Source organism: Eubalaena glacialis, chromosome 18 (genome assembly GCF_028564815.1).
Source record: "Eubalaena glacialis isolate mEubGla1 chromosome 18, mEubGla1.1.hap2.+ XY, whole genome shotgun sequence".
In the NCBI taxonomy this organism is placed as follows: Eukaryota; Metazoa; Chordata; class Mammalia; order Artiodactyla; family Balaenidae; genus Eubalaena; species Eubalaena glacialis.
The window spans coordinates 57,470,495-57,487,102 of NC_083733.1; the positions used below are offsets into that span (position 1 = coordinate 57,470,495).

General features: G+C 43.4%; 1 protein-coding gene across 1 annotated transcript in view; it reads right to left on the reverse strand.

The window, feature by feature from the left end:
• ACTMAP (actin maturation protease) overlaps positions 1–16,608 on the reverse strand; it is a 345,587-nt gene that overhangs the window by 106,972 nt on the left and 222,007 nt on the right. The window lies entirely within an intron of this gene.

The window sequence follows — 16,608 nt, forward strand, 5'->3', positions numbered from 1 at the left end:
TTTCATTAAGGGTTGTACAATCTGAGTTCAAATTTAAGTTCCATCTTTTCTTCATTGGGTGAGTCACCTAACCCTCTTGGACTCAGTTTCCCTGTCTGTCAAATAGGGTAACCATACTGTTTTAGAAAGTCTTGATAGAGAACAGAGATGTCTCCTCTCTCTTTGCTAGACCCTAGTTAACCGGTTAAAAAAAAAAAAAAAGAGAGAGAGAGTAAGATGAAGATTTAGTATAGCAAAAGAAATAATTTTATTGAAAGGGTTTAATTCAACAAGTTCTACTGTTTTTACTAAAGATATATTAAATAGTAACAATCAAAGGTTACCTGTGTTGGTTTATCAGAACTTTGCTGGTGTGTGTGTGTGCATATTCATTTTCAAAGTCTAAGATGTAGGGACCACTTCTGAGTCCCAATCTCTAGAGGGGAAGATCACCTCTAGAGACATGACCTAGTGATTGCTCTCTGTAATAATCTAAATAATGGTTTTCAATTCTTTTTGTACCAAATATTTGTAAATCTTCTTTACTGACCTGAAACAAAATTCCTGGGTATTATATTCTACCTATACATATTATTAAACACAATCCAAAAGCCCTTCTCATGTGTCTTGATTCTCTGGCGTGGAAATTGAATCCGTTAGGAAGCCTGCAGGTTTGGAATAAGGCTTGGCTGTTTATGCTGAGGTGTCCTGTGTCCAGAAGTGGTAGGAATTCTGGGAAAACTGAGCGACTCACAAAGCACCACCTTCTCGATCTCGGATATGCTGCTAGAACGTCTTTCGTGGGGTAAGAGTCAGCTCTAGCCTGCCTCCTTAGACTCTCCCATCTTCTGCCTCTCCCTTCCATTCTGACCCCCTCCCAACACACACACTTACACTCCTTCAGGATTAGACTCTTAATTATCTGTGATGGTGGTGGTTGTGAGTCTTGTCCTCCAATTCAGACAGGCTGGAGAAAAAGTATTCTCAGAACAGCCCCTCTCACCATCCCACTCTGTTGTCTTCTTTTCTGGCTTCAGTAGAAGGGAGGATAGCTAGAATTGAAATTTTTTCCAGGGAGGTAAGATAAGTGGGTCTGGGAGATCTTTGGGCATAGTCTAAGAAGACTCATTTAAACTTTGTGCAAAGTCTAAGAAGAGGTGTTTTGTGGGATGATTCCAAGACCGAACTAAACAGCCTCCCCAAGCTGGCATTCTTCTAAGATTCTGTGGTTCTCCAAATCTGTTGTTCTAATGTTTGAGGATTCCAGAATTCTATAATTTTAAGTTTTCAGTGCTCTATGGATTCTTCCAGTTGGCAGTGGGGGATCAGCTTTAGGAAAGTGAGGAGATGTGGGGAGAGGGGCAGGATGACCTTTCACCTCCACCTAGATGTTTTCAGTAGGAGCAGGAAGGTACAGCCAGTGCATAACTGTTGTTCTCAGTTCCGAAAAACAAAACAAAAAACCCCCAAAACTTGCAGAATCTTAGGAACCAAATTTTAGAGGCTGAGTTTGGCATAGGGGTCATTCTTCTGTTGGAAAGTGAAAAGGATAATGAATGGGGCTTCTGAATTTCTTCCTTTCTGCTATGAAAAATTATCCAAAACATAGAAATTTTTAAAAAGTAATTATGGGACTTTTTCATGTCAAGCTAAGCATATTTTCTAACAGGTCCATTTAAAGATAATCTCATTTCAAAATAGGATATCACTTCTTTTGCACAACTGATCAATGTCTAATCATTTTACAATTCTGTAAATCTGTTAACTCATGATGACTATATTTTTCTATTTGTTAGAGAAGGTGACCTTCCCCCAAATTAAAAAAAAAATGCAATAAAATTAGACATTAGCCAGTTTTGTAGTTAACTCAGCATTTCTTTTCCCTTTTTTGGCTATAAAAATCCTAGTGTTTCATTAGTCTTTTGGACTAGTTGTCTTTACACCGAGTTCCCTCATTAATGAATTATATAATCTTGACATATGTACAGCATCTTTTTTGAGAATTATCCTTTTTTATTTTCCTCCTCTTCTTTCTCTCTTCTTTCCTAACTCTCTCCCCTCAACTTTTCCTCTTCCCTCCATCCTCCCTCTCTTTTCTCATCTCTTTCTCTCTATATTCCCTCTCTCTCTCTCCCTCACTTCTCTCTTTCAAAGACTCTCCCTTTCATATTGCCCTTCTTTCTTCCCTCATTCTCTCTCTCATCTCCCCCCACCACCACTTTTCTTTTTCCTCTCTCCTCCCTCCTTTTTTTTTTTTTTAATAAATTTATTTATTTATTTATTTATTTTTGGCTGTGTTGGGTCTTCGTTTCTGCGCGAGGGCTTTCCCCAGTTGCGGCGAGCGGGGGCCACTCTTCATTGCGGTGCGCGGGCCTCTCACTATCGCGGCCTCTCCTGTTGCGGAGCACAGGCTCCAGACGCGCAGGCTCAGTAGTTGTGGCTCACGGGCCCGGTTGCTCCGCGGCATGTGGGATCTTCCCAGACCAGGGCTCAAACCCGTGTCCCCTGCATTGGCAGACGGATTCTCAACCACTGCACCATCAGGGAAGCCCACCCCCTCCTTCCTTCTTTATCCTCTCCCTTCTTCCATAGGGATGGAAGAACTTAGTGGTTACACTAAGATAGAGTTATGCCTCTATCAAATGGTGTAACATGTGCATGACTGGAATACCAGAAGAAGAAGAAAGAGATAATGGGACATTGGAAATATTAGAAGAAATAATGGCTGTAATTTTTTTCCATAAGTAGTGATGGAAACCATGCCACAGATCCAAGAAGCTCAAAGGACACCAACAGGATAAATACCAAAACACCCACATGTCAGCTGATTATATTCAAACATCAGGAAACCAAAGGCAAAGAGAAAAATTTGAAGGCAGCCAAAGGAAAATACACATTTACCCATGAAAAACAAAAATAAGTATCATAGTATACTTCTCATCAGAAACCATGCTAGCAAGAAAACAATGGAGTGACATCTTTAAAGTGTTAAAAGAAAAAAGCTGTCAACCAAGAATTTTATATAAAGCAAAAAAGTTATTAAAAATGAATGAGAAATGAAGAGTTGTTGTTTAATGGGTACAGAGTTTTAGTTTGGAATGATGAAAAAGTTCTGGAGATGGATAGCGGTGATGGTTGCACAACAAAGTGAATGTACTTAATGCCACTAAACTTTACAGTTTAAAATGGCAAATTTTATGTTGTGTGTATTGTACTAAAAATTTAAGTGATGGACAAATAAAGACTCTCTTAGACAAAAGAAAAGGGGAGGTGATTCGTTGCCAGTGTACTTGACCTATAAGAAATATTAAAAGTGGGATTGACACATACACACTACTATGTATAAAATAGAAAACTAATAAGGACCTACTGTATAGCACAGGGAACTCTACTCAATACTCTGTAATGGGCTATATGGGAAAAGAATCTAAGAAAGAGTGGATATATGTATATGTATAACTGATTCACTTTGCTGTACACCTGAAACTAACACAACATTGTAAATCAACTATGCTCCAATAAAGATTTTTTAAAAAAGAAATATTAAAGGAAGTTCTTTAGGCAGAAAGAATATGTTTAAGGTCAAAACTTGGATCTATATAAAGAAATGAAGAGAGGGAGTGGCCAAGATGGTAGAGTAGGAAGACCCTGAGCTCACCTCCTCCCATGGACACACCACACTTACAACTATTTACAAAGCAACTATTGATGAGAAAGACCTGAAGACTAGTAGAAAAGATCTTCTACAACTAAAGGTATAAAAAAGGAACCACAATGAGATAGACAGGAAGGGCAGAGACTTGGTATAGTCAGGACCCACACCCCTGGATGGGTGACACACAAATAAGAGGATAATTACAGTTGCAGAGGTTCTCCCCAAGGAGTGAGGGGTCCAAGCCCCACATTGGGCTTCCCAGCCTGGGGGTCTTGCACTAGGAAGATGAGCTCCCAGAACTTTTGGCTTTGAAGGCCAGTGAGGCTTACTTTCTGGAGAGCCAGAGGACTATAGGAACAGGGACTCCACTCTTCTTTTTAAAATTAATCAATTAATTAATTAATTATTTTTTGGCTGCATTGGGTCTTCGTTGCTGCGCGCGGGCTTTCTCTAGTTGTGGCGAGTGGGGGCTACTCTTCACTGCGGTGCGCAGGCTTCTCATTGCGGTGGCTTCTCTTGTTGCGGAGCGCGGGCTCTAGGCATGTGGGCTCCAGTATTTGTGACATGCAGGCTCAGTAGTTGTGGCTCGCAGGCTTAGTTGCTCTGCGGCATGTGGGATCTTCCCGGACCAGGGCTCAAACCCGTGTCCCCTGCATTGGCAGGTGGATTCTTAACCACTGCGCCACCAGGGAAGTCCCCAGAGACTCCACTCTTAAAGGGCACACAAAACCTCATGCTCTGAGGCCCGGGGCAGAAGCAGTACTATGAAAGGAGTCTAGGTCAGACCCACCTGCTGATCTGGGAGAGCCTCCTGGAGAGGCAGGAGGCAACTGGAGCTCACCTTGGAGACATAGACACTGGGGCAGCCATTCTGAGGGGCTCGTTCTACTGTGAGGACTTTGGTGTTGGCAAATACGATTTTTAAATCCTCTCTTTAGCTTATTAGCCTCAGGATCCAACGCTGCCCCCGACCCACCAGACTTTACACACCATTACTGGGACTTCTCAGGCCAAGCAACTAACTGAGTGGGGACACAGCCCCACCCATCAGCAGGCCAGCTGCTGTAGGACCCCCGGAGCCCCCAGCCACCCCAGGACCCAGCCCCACTCATCAGTGCCCCAGCACTAGCGCCAGGACCTCTGAGGCCCCACAGCCAGACATTCGGACCCAGCCCCAACCACCAGCAGACTGACACTAACTCTGAGGCACCCAGGGCCTTGCAGTCAGTGACCCCAAGACCCGGCTCTACCCATCAGTGGCTGACACTAGCTCCAGGACCCCCTGGGCCTGGCTCCACCTACCAACTGGAGGACAGCAGCCCTAGGACCACAGCAACCCTGCAGCCTGCCCTGTCAGAACCCAGCACACCCACCAGCAGGCTGGCATCAGTGCCAGGACCCCCTGAGCCCTAGCCCTGCCCACCAGTGAGCCAGCACTAGCACCAGGACCCCCTGGAGCTCCACAACCAGCCACCATCTTGTGTCTCAGCCCCAACCACTAGTGGCTGGCCACCTCCACACAAGGCAGGGCCTGGCAACCAACCAGACTGGGGCTAGCCACATCTACCAGACCACAGCTCACTACTACCAGAGGGCTCATGCAGCACACATAAGGGGCACCCCTAGATCAAACAGTACTGGTGACCAGAGGGGAGTATACTACTGGGTTGCATAGGGCTTCTCCCACAAAAGACCACTTCTCCAAGGTCGGGAAACATAACCTACCTACCAAGTACATTGAAATAAAAACAGTGTATTAGGCAAAATGAGGTGACAGGAATATGTTCCAAATGAAGGAACAAGATAAAGCCCCAGAAGAACTAAGTGAAGTGGAGATAAGCAATCTGCCCAATAAAGAGTTCATGGTCAAAGATGGTCATAAAGATGATCATAAAGATGGTCAAAGAACTCAGGAGAAGACTGCATGGACAGAGTGAGAAGTTAGAAATTTTTAACAAGGAGTTAATAGAGAAGAACCAAACAGGGCTGAATAGTACAATAACTGAAATTAAAAATATACTCAAAGGAATCACCAGTCGATTAGATGATACAGAGGAACAGATCAGCAAGCTGGAAGACAGAGTAGTGGAAATCACTGAAGCGGATCAGAAAAAAGAAAAAAGAATTTTAAAAATTGAAGACAGTTTAAGAGATCTCTAGGACAACATCAAGCATACTAATATTTGCAATACAGGGGCCCCAGAAGGAGAAGGAAGAGAGAAAGGAGCAGAGAACATATCTGAAAACAGAATAACTGAAAACTTCCCTAACCTGGGTAAGGAAATGACATCCAGGTCCAGGAAGCATGGAGAGTCCTAAACAGGATCAAGACCAAATAAGACCACACCAAGACACATTCTAATTAAAATGGCAAAAATTAAAGATAAAGGGAGAATATTAAAACCAGCAAAGGAAAAGCAACAAATTACATAAAAAGGAACACTCATAAGGCTATCAGCTGACTTTTCGGCAGAAACTCTGCAGGCCAGAAGGGAGAGGCATGATATATTTAAAGTGATGAAAGGGAAAAAGCTACAACTGAGACTACTCTACCCAGCAAGGCTTTCATTCAGATTTGATGGAGAGATCAGAAGTTTTGCAGACAAGCAAAAGTTAAAAGAGTTCGGCACCATGAAACCAATTTTACAAGAAATGTTTTTGTTTTTTAGGTTCAGAAATCTTTATTAAAATGAAAAAACAACATGGCTATAAAATGACTCAGCTAAAATTTAAACTTAGATCTGTATTCTCTGAATCTCAAAGTTCTAAACATCCTCCTCCTGAGGGGAAAATATTGAATCTATGTATTACCTGGATGTCCCCTCACACATCAATGATTAGAGACCCCCTTTCTCTTACTACAGCTCTTCTCTTTTCAGTATGTTCACATAGTCAGTCCCCATGCCCAGTTTCTCCTGACACAGGAGAATCTCCATCTACCAAACATGCACTCCCTTCTCTCAGTTTTACAGATCTGTTTCACCCATGTTTCAACATATACACAGGAACTAAATTATCATGTTCCCACAACATTTCACCACATCTACTAATCACAGAGAACTCCAAATATCTCCCCTTCCCACAGCTACATTTGTCACAGTACGTGATTAAGATACTGAACGGGTCTAGTTACAGTGTCACAGATATCCCCATGGCTCTCAAAATTATCTGGCGTTCTGTTATGATCACCTCCAACTACAGATAAGCTAGATAATCTGAAGATATGTCAGCTCCCTGCCATAAAATCTGTGAATATTCCTGCATTGTTAATCATTAGTGACTCCTTTCTAAATTGAAAAGTCACCTCTATCCATGGCTTAGTCCAATCATATTTCTTTCCTGCTTTCTCTCTCTCTCTCTTTTTCTTTTAATCAAAGTATATTGGTTTACAATATTATATTAGCTTTGGGTGTACAATAGTGATTCAATATTTGTATAGATTATACTTCATTTAAAGTTATTTCAAAATAATAGCTATATTTCCTTGTGCTGTACAATATATCCTGTTGTTCTTTATTTTATACATAGCAGTTTGTATTTCTTAATCCCTTACCCCTGCTTTGACTCACCTTCTTCCCTCTCTGGTAACCACTAATCTGTTCTCTGTATCTGTGAGTCTGTTTCTGTTTTGTTATATTTATTCATTTGTTTTATTTATTTTTTTATTTTTAAAATTTATTTATTTATTCATTTATTTAATTTTTGGCTGCATTGGGTCTTCGCTGCTGCACGCGGGTTTTCTCTGGTTGCTGAGAGCGGGGGCTACTCTTTGCTGCCGTGTGCGGGCTTCTCATTGCAGTGGCTTCTCTTGTTGCAGAGCACGGGCTCTAGGCACACAGGCTTCAATAGTTGTGGCACAAGCGTTCAGTAGTTGTGGCTCGCGGGCTCTAGAGCGCAGGCTCAGTAGTTGTGGCGCACCGGCTTAGTTGCTCTGCGGCATGTGGTATCTTCCCGGACCAGGGCTTGAACCCGTGTCCCCTGCATTGGCAGGTGGATTCTTAACCACTGCGCCACCAGGGAAGCCCTCATTTGTTTTATTTTTAGATTCCACATATTAAGTGATAACAAACAGTATTTGCCTCTCTCTGTCTGACTTATTTCACTAAGCATAGTACCCTCTAGGTCCATTCATGTTTTTGAAATGGCAGAATTTCATTCTTTTTATGGCTGAGTAATATTCCATTGTGTATATATGCCACATTTTCTTTATACATTCATCTCTTGATGGCCACTTAGATTGCTTCTGTATCTTGGCTATCATAAATAATGCTGCTATGAACATTGGGGTGCATGTATCCTTTTGAATTAGTGTTTTCATTTTCTTTGGATACATGTCCAGGAGTGGAATTGCTGGATCATATGGTAGTTCTATTTTTAGATTTTTTAGGAACCTCCATACAGTTTTCCAACCAACAGTGTGCAAGGGTTCCCTTTTCTTCACACCCTCTCTAACATTTGTTATTTGTAGACTTTCTGATGATAACCATTCTGACAGGTGTAATGTGATATCTCATTGTGATTCTGATTTGCATTTCTCTGATGATTAGCGATGTTGAGCATCTTTTCATGTGCCTGTTGTCCATCCGTATATTTTGTTTGGAAAAATGTGTATTCTGGTCTTCTGTTCATTCTGTAGTTGGGTTGTTTTCTTTTTTGATATTGAGTTGTATGAACTGTTTATATATATTTGGATATTAACCTGTTATTAGTCATATAATTTGCAGATATTTTCTCTCATTCAGTAGGTTGTCTTTTCATTTTGTTTATGGTTTCCTGTGCAAAAACAGACACATAGATCAATGGAACAGAATAAAGAGCACAGATATGAACTCACACTTATATGGACAATTAATCTGTGACAAAATAGGCAAGAATATACAATGGGGAAAAGACAGGCTCTTCAATAAATAGTGTTGGGAAAACTGGACAGCGGCATACAGTTGCAAAATAAATGAGTCATGTGTATGAAATGTACAGTGTGGGGAATATAGTTATAACTATGTCATATATTTTATGGTGATATATTGTAACTAGACTTATTTTGGTGATCATTTTGAAATGTATAAAAATATTGAATCACTATGTCGTGTAGCAGGAACTGACACGGTGTTGTAGGTCAATTATATTTCAAAAACAAACAAACAAACTCACAGAAAAAGAGATCAGATTTGTGGTTACCAGAGAAAGGGAACAGGGGGAAGGGGAATTGGATGAAGGTAGTCAAAAGGTACAGACTTCCAGTTATAACATAAATAAATGCTAGGGAAATTAAACAGCATAATTCTAAATAACCCATGAGTCGAATTCTCAAATGTAACTAAAAATATTTGAAATAAATGAAAGTCAAAATTTGCAGTAATGCTTAGAGGGAATTTACAGCATTGAAGGCTTTATTAGAAAAAGGGAAAGATTTGGGTTTTCCCTGGTGGTCCAGTGGTTAAGACTTTGTGCTTCCACTGCAGGGGGCACAGGTTCGATCCTGGTCAGGAAACGAAGATCCCACATGCTGCGCAGCCAAAAAAAAAAGAGAAACATCTAATATCAGTAACCTAAGTTTCCATCTTAGGAGACTAGAGAAAGAGGAGGAAATTAAATCTAAAGCAAGCAGGAGGAAAATAATAAAAATTAGAGCAGAAATTGATGAAATCGATAATAGTGGGAAGAGAGAATAAATAAAACCAAAAGCTGATTCTTTTGAAAAGACCAATAAAATTGATCTAGTCAAGTTAATGGGAAGAAAGGGAAGAAGTACAAATTACCAATATCAAGAATGAAAGAGGGAACATCTTTACTGATCCACAGACATTAAAAAGATAATACAGGGGCTTCCCTGGCGCAGTGGTTAGGAACCCGCCTGCCAGTGCATGGGACATGGGTTCAAGCCCTGGTCTGGGAAGATCTCACATGCTGTGGAGCAACTAAGCCTGTGGGCCACAATTACTGAGCCTGCACTGTAGAGCCCGCGAACCACAACTACTGAGCCATGTGCCACAACTACTGAAGCCTGTGCACCTACAGCCCGTGCTCCACAACAAGAGAGGCCACCGCGATGAGAAGCCCGCACACCGCAATGAAGAGTAGCCCCCGTTCGCCGAACTAGCCCCTGTTCGCCCGCGCACAGCAACCAAGACCCAATGCAACCAAAAATAATTAATTAATTAATTAATTTTTTAAAAAGATAATACAAAACTATAGTGCTAACAACTCTATGCCCATAAATTTGAAAACGTGGATGAAATATACCAATTCTTTACAGATACAAATTACCAAAATTCACAAAAGGAGAAATAGGTAACCTGAACACCCTATGCCTATTAAAGAACTTGAAGTTGTAGTTGAAAACCTGCAAAAAGAAAAAAGAAAACTAGAGGCCCAGATGTTTCACTGATGAATTCTACTAAATACTTAAAAACAAAAACAAACAAACAAAAAACTTAAAGAAGAAATAACAGCAACTCTAAACAGCTTCTTCCAGAAGAGGATGGACCACTTCCAAACTCATTTCCTGAGGTCAGCATTATCCTAATACTAAAAACAGGCAAGACACTATAAGAAAACTATAGACCAATATCTCTCATAAATGTAGGTACAAAAATCCTTAGGAAAACATTAATAAATCAAACCTAGCAATATATAAAAAGAATAGTACATCACAAAAAATCAATGTATCGATATTTAACCAAGTTAATAAGAAAAAATGTGATATCAATAGATACCAAAAAATGCTTTTGACAAAATTCAACACTGATTTATGACAAATAAGCTCAGCAAATTAAGAATAGAATGGAACTTCCCTAATCTAAAAAGGGTATCTGTGAAAAACCTATAACTAACATCATACTTAAAGGGGAAAGACTGAATGCTTTCCCCCTAAGATCTGGAACAAGGCAAGAATGTTCTCTCTCATTAGTCCTTAATATCCACTGGAAGTCCTAGCTTATGCAGTAAGGCAAGAAAAAAAAATCACATACATAGAAAAGGAAGAAATACAACTGTCCTTATTTACAGATGATATGAATGTCTCTGTAGAAAATCCTGAAGAATACACAAAAAAACTGGAGCTAGTAAGTGAGTTTTGCAAAGTCAGAGAATATAATGTTAACAAACAAAAGTCAAATGTATTCTTGTATAACAGTAAAGAAAAATCGGAATCTCAAAAATTTTAAAATACTATTTAAGTTAGCACCCAGAAAATGAAGTACTCAATTCTAAATATAACAAAATCTGGAACTGCATGGAAGCCCATTTCTGAGTCTTCCTATTTTCTCTCCTCATAAGGGCCCAGTTCATTGTTCCTCTCCTCCCTTCCCCTTTTCTTCTAAAGTTGGACAAGGATACCAGATTCCCAACCTCTCCCCTCCAAAAAAAAGTAAAAGATAGGTCAGGACTCATTGAGAAAGTTAGATTACGAGGAAGTGAAAGCGTATCTTTCAGTGTGGAATTTCCTGATGAGGACAACATGGATAGAGGGGAAGTGGATGTTTAGAAGAATCAAAGCTGGTAAAGATGGAAGAAAGTAAGGATTGAATGGAAGGATATATGATTGAATGATGGAAAGAAGAATGAATGGATGGGAGGGTGGATAGATGAATAGCTGTGTGTGTGGAAAAATGGAGAGAAGAATCATCGGATGTGAATGGATCAATGGATAAATGAATGGGAAGATGGTAAATGGATGAAAGGTTGAATGTGTTAGTGAATGGAAGGTTGAATAAATAAAGGTACTGATAAGTGGATGAGAAGACATAATGATGGAAGAAAGAGTGAATGAATGGTTGAATGGATGCATGGTAGGAAGGAGGGATGGATGAATGTATCAGAGGACAAAAGATAAAAGAATGGATGCTATCAGAAGGGTACATAACAAGAATTTGACATAATTGCCTGGTTGGATGTGAATAAATGAAAGAACACCTGAATGACAGACAGACTGAAGAAGGGAAGGTTGAATGAACCACCCTGGAAGGGGAAGGCTTTTTGAAATTGGTGCATGGACACTTGGAGATGAATAGATGGATCTTAGACTGCAAGTCTCTGTGAGGGTAGATGTGTATAGTTCCTATAAATTTTGGGTTGGGGGTGTTCAATTAGGAAGTCATAAGAGGAAAGGGTGTTGTATCTGATAGTATCAGAGACCGCAAAATAATAGTGGCTTCAGCAAGATAACAGTTTATCTCTGATGTGCCAGTCTGAGTGTAAGCAGTCAGAGCTGATATGGCAGCTCCAGTGCCAAAAGCCCAGGTTTTTTCTGTCTTTTGCTCCACAATTTCCCAGGGCATTGCCCTGATCCTCATGGTTGAAGATGGATTTCCACCTCACGTGCTGGGTCTACACTCCAACCAGCAGGATGATGGGCACGGGAGTGGAAGGCACAACCTGGAAGTGGCAGACATGGCTTCCCCTCAGATCTTATTCGATTCTGGCCTCAGTGTCATGCCTAGCTGCAAGGGAGGCTGGGAAATGTAGTCTTTATTTTGGATGATCTTGAGCTCAGCTCAGATTTAAGGGTTCTATTACCAAAGAAAGGAGGGAAGAATGTAAGGGAACAACTAACAGTGTCTACCATAGGGATTGATTAGGGGCTGATAGGGAAACAAAAGGAAAACACTCTTCAAAGAGCAGGGTTGATAACCAGCTAATGTACTCCTCATTATGAAAGTTTGGGATGGGGAGTGGGGTCCCAGTCAGATTCCCAGACATAGCAGAGACAAATACCTTTGGGCATCTTGCTGCTTTTGTTCATGTTCTTCCAGATGGTAAAGATCACCAGGATGGACATGTGACAAACAGGAAAAGTGTGAAGACTTCTCGGATCTCTGTGCAACCAGGAAGAAGGAACTGCCCTTGGCCATGGGCCCTGGCTACAAAGATGCTGGGATCCAGCTTTTTCAGTAACCTGAACACCTTCAGATTAAATTTCCTGGGGGTTGGATCCCATTTGGGAGCTTGCCATGCTGCAGGGTTTATATAACTTCTGAAGTGATTCTCTTGTCTTCGTCCATTCAGTCCCCTCCTCACTCATGTCCACACCCTCCAACTTTGTCCTTTGAGAGCACATCCAAGGTCATGGAACAGTCTAGAGTTAGGGGGAACCAGGTTCAAGTCCTGCTTCTGCTACTTTCTTGGTGCGTGTGATCTTGAACAAGACGCCTCATTTCTTTTTTTTTTTTTTAACTTTTTATTTCGTATTGGAGTATAGTTGATTAACAATGTTGTGTTCGTTTCAGGTGTACAGCAAAGTGAATCAGTTATATAGATACATATATCTATTCTCTTTCAAATTCTTTTCCCAGTTAGGTTGTTACACGATACTGAGCAGAGTTCCCTGTGCTATACAGTAGACACCTCATTTCTTTGAGCCTCTGTTTCCATTTCTGAAAAATGAGAATACCAATAAAAGTACCTCCCTCGCAAGGTTGTTGTAGGGATGAAATGTACTGAAAGCCATGAGCATGGTGCCATCTCTATCACTCAACAACCTATCCTCAGCCCTTTGAAATCTGTTCTCAGGGAGGAATTTACTGTAAGTGGGGCCGGTGGCTAAAGCAGGGCTGAGCATAGACTGTGGCCGACGGCAGGTAGTGAGTGGGCAGATGACAGCATGGGTGCTGGACCAGCAGGGGAGTCAGGGAGAAGGGCGGGGGCATTGCTTGTTCCTGAGCCTCTTCTGTGTGCCAGCTCTGTGCTAAGTTCTTTACTTTGACACTCCCATGGAAATTCACATCTTTGTGACCATCCCCATTTCACACTTGAACAGAGCCGCCCAGGGTCACTAGGCTCTCAAGGGGCAGGGTTAAGATTAGCACACCAGTTTGCCCCTCCAGGAACTATCTCCCACCGGTGACTTGTTTAGGGCTCCTTTCCCCGGGCTGTGTGTGTGTGAGGGGGGAGGGATGGGACCAGCTTGTGTGTATCGGGGTAAGAGGTAGTGAGATTATGAATGGAGTAAGGGGATCCCTTACTCCACTCATAGGTGTAGGTGTTGGGAGGATAAGGTGGTTGATATATTCCTCTGGTGGGTGGGGCAGTGACCTACAGAATTTTTTGGAGCACCATGGTGACCAAGAATCCCCAGGAAGGGGGTAAATAGTAAAGCATTTTCTCCCTTGTTAAAGCCCAAAACCAGTGGGGTCGGGAGGAGGCCAGGCATCCCTCCTTCTGCCTTCAGAAATCTCGGTTTGGGGTCCCAGAAACTGGATGTCCTAGGCTTCAGCCAGCTGAATTGGATGGTTCCCCAAAATTTCCATCAACATCTTGTTTCTGTGGCTTCGTATCTTTTCTAGGGGCTTGGGGAGAACCCTAGTGCCTGCCTGTCTCCTGGGGGAAGCTCTCACTGCCTGCAGCCTCTGCCTCCTCTTCTAGGCACCCCCAACTCCTTCCGGTCCTGTGCTATTTAGTCTCTACTGTCTCCAGGTGAGGGGGCCAGTTATCGGATCTCTCCACCCAATCCAGGAAGAATGGAGCTGGGAGAGGCGTGTCTGAGGCCAGGCTGACGGATTGAGGAAAAAGGAGAGGGCTAAGAAGGGTGAGAAGGGAGAAAATGTTCCTTCCTGGCCTCCTCCACATCCCTCACCCCCTTGAACTCATAACAAACAGTTATATAATCAGCTCCCTCTTACTCCCTCCGCGGGCAGCGAGCCAGATGGGGAGGTATGGGGCAAAAACAACAACAAGCAACGTGTGTTAAGTAAGAAAAGAGCAAGAGAAAGCGATTTCAGAGTGACCAAAAGCAAGAGAAAGAGTGGCAGTGGGGAGAGAGAGGGAGAGAGGGAGGGAGGGAGAGGGAGAGAGAGGGAGGGAGAGGGAGAGGGACAGAGAGGGAGAGAGAGAGAGAGAGGGAGAGAGAAGGAGAGAGAGGGAGGGAGGGAGAGGGAGAGAGAGGGAGGGAGAGGGAGAGAGAGGGAGGGAGAGGGTGAGAGAGGGAGAGAGAGAGAGGGAGGGAGGGAGAGGGAGAGGCAGAGGGAGAGAGGGAGGGAGGGAGAGAGAGGGAGGGAGGGAGAGGGAGGGAGAGGGAGAGAGAGGGAGGGAGAGGGAGAGAGAAGGAGGGAGAGGGAGGGAGACAGAGGGAGAGAGAGGGAGAGAGAGGGGGGGAGGGAGAGGGAGGGAGAGGGAGAGAGAGAGAGGGAGGGAGAGGGAGAGGGAGGGAGAAGGAGGGAGAGGGAGAGGGAGAGGGAGGGAGAAGGAGGGAGAGGGAGAGTAAGAGAGCCAAGGAGAGAGAGAGAAAGAGACAAAGTGTCAAAGAGATGAAAAGAGAGAAGTGGGGAGAGGATGTGGGGGAGGGAGGAGGGAGGGAATGATTAACTAGGACCCAGAGAAACAGGGAGAAGGCACCAGAGAAAGACACAAAACACAGACAGAGGGAGAGACAGAGCCAGAGATGGAGAGAGACACATACAGAGAAAGGGAGAGCTAGAGCTAGAGAGACACACGCTCAGAGATGTGTAGACACAGATAAAGACTGAGAGAGACCTGGAGAGATCTAGAGAAGCAAGAAATAGAGATTCAGAGGAGAGAGCCAGAGAAACACAAAAGGACTGGGATAGAAAGTCAGAGAGAGGGGCAAAGAGACACAAAGAGAAGAGAACAGTCCAGCGAAGGACACAGAGACCTGCCTGAGGCAGAAACAGAGGCAGCAGCAGGGAGGAGATATATAATCCAAACAAAGGGGTTGGCGACCTGGCCAGGCCTTGTGAGCAGCCAACTCAGCCAATATTCTTCTAGTGTGTCTTACACGTCTTGCGTACCAGGCCCTGACAGACTTGATCTCTTTTTTTTTTTTTTTTTTTATTTATTTATGGCTGTGTTGGGTCTTCGTTTCTGTGCGAGGGCTTTCTCAGGTTGCGGCAAGTGGGGGCCACTCCTCATCGCGGTGCGCGGGCCTCTCACTATCGCGGCCTCTCTTGTTGCGGAGCACAGGCTCCAGACGCGCAGGCTCAGCAGTTGTGGCGCACGGGCCCAGTTGCTCCGCGGCATGTGGGATCCTCCCAGACCAGGGCTCGAACCCGTGTCCCCTGCATTGGCAGGCAGATTCTCAACCACTGCGCCACCAGGGAAGCCCGACTTGATCTCTTAATACCAGCAACAAGCCTCAGTGATGATCATTGCAGCTGACACTTGGCACTATGTCCCAGGCACATTCTAAGTCCTTTGCACACGTCTCACCTGGCCCCACAGCAACGCTACATGGTAAGTGCGACTATTATCTCCATTTTACAAAGGTGGAGATGAAGCCGTGCAGAGGGTGAAGTTGACCTCCGGTGGCCTTGGCCTGCAGCGGCTTGAAGCAGGATTTTGGTTCCCCGCCAGAGACTGAGGTCGGGCCACGGCAGTGAGAGTGCTGAATCCTGGCCACTACACCACTAGGGGCCAGTGACCAGTGACAAGGCCCTGGCCCGTCAGCTGTGTAGAAATGAATTTCCACATAGAGATGGAAAGTAGTGAAGCAAATAAAGTATTTATTAGAAGAAAAAAGTACAGTACGTGTGGATAGACACACGGGCGGGCTCAGAGAGTCATGCCCTCGTGGTGGTTTGAATCACTTTTTTGGGGCACTTCATCTGGGTTTCCTTTGGTCAATCATCTTGCTTTGCTTGGTTCTGAGTCTGTATTTGCTATAACTTAGGGTCCTCCTCTCTGTGTGTGCACATCTCTTAGCCGAGATGGATTCTAGCAAAGAGGCCTACGGGTATTTAGCATCACTTACTATGGGGTGGCACCCCATCCCCTTTTGACCTCCAGGGAGCCTTTCTGTGCATGTATAGTCAGGGAGGTCTCCTTAATTTCAAGAATGAGGAATAGACGGTCTTTTATCTATTATCTGGGCAGGGCCCAGCCTCCTCTCTCGATTGTCTTGCTGTCGATATTTTGGAGTTTCTGTCCACAGGGAATGAACTCTAGCTGCTCAGCCTGGGGCCCATCTATCTCCTGCCTCAAAATCACTTCTCAAGGTCACCAGCTAACAGCCAAGATGCAAC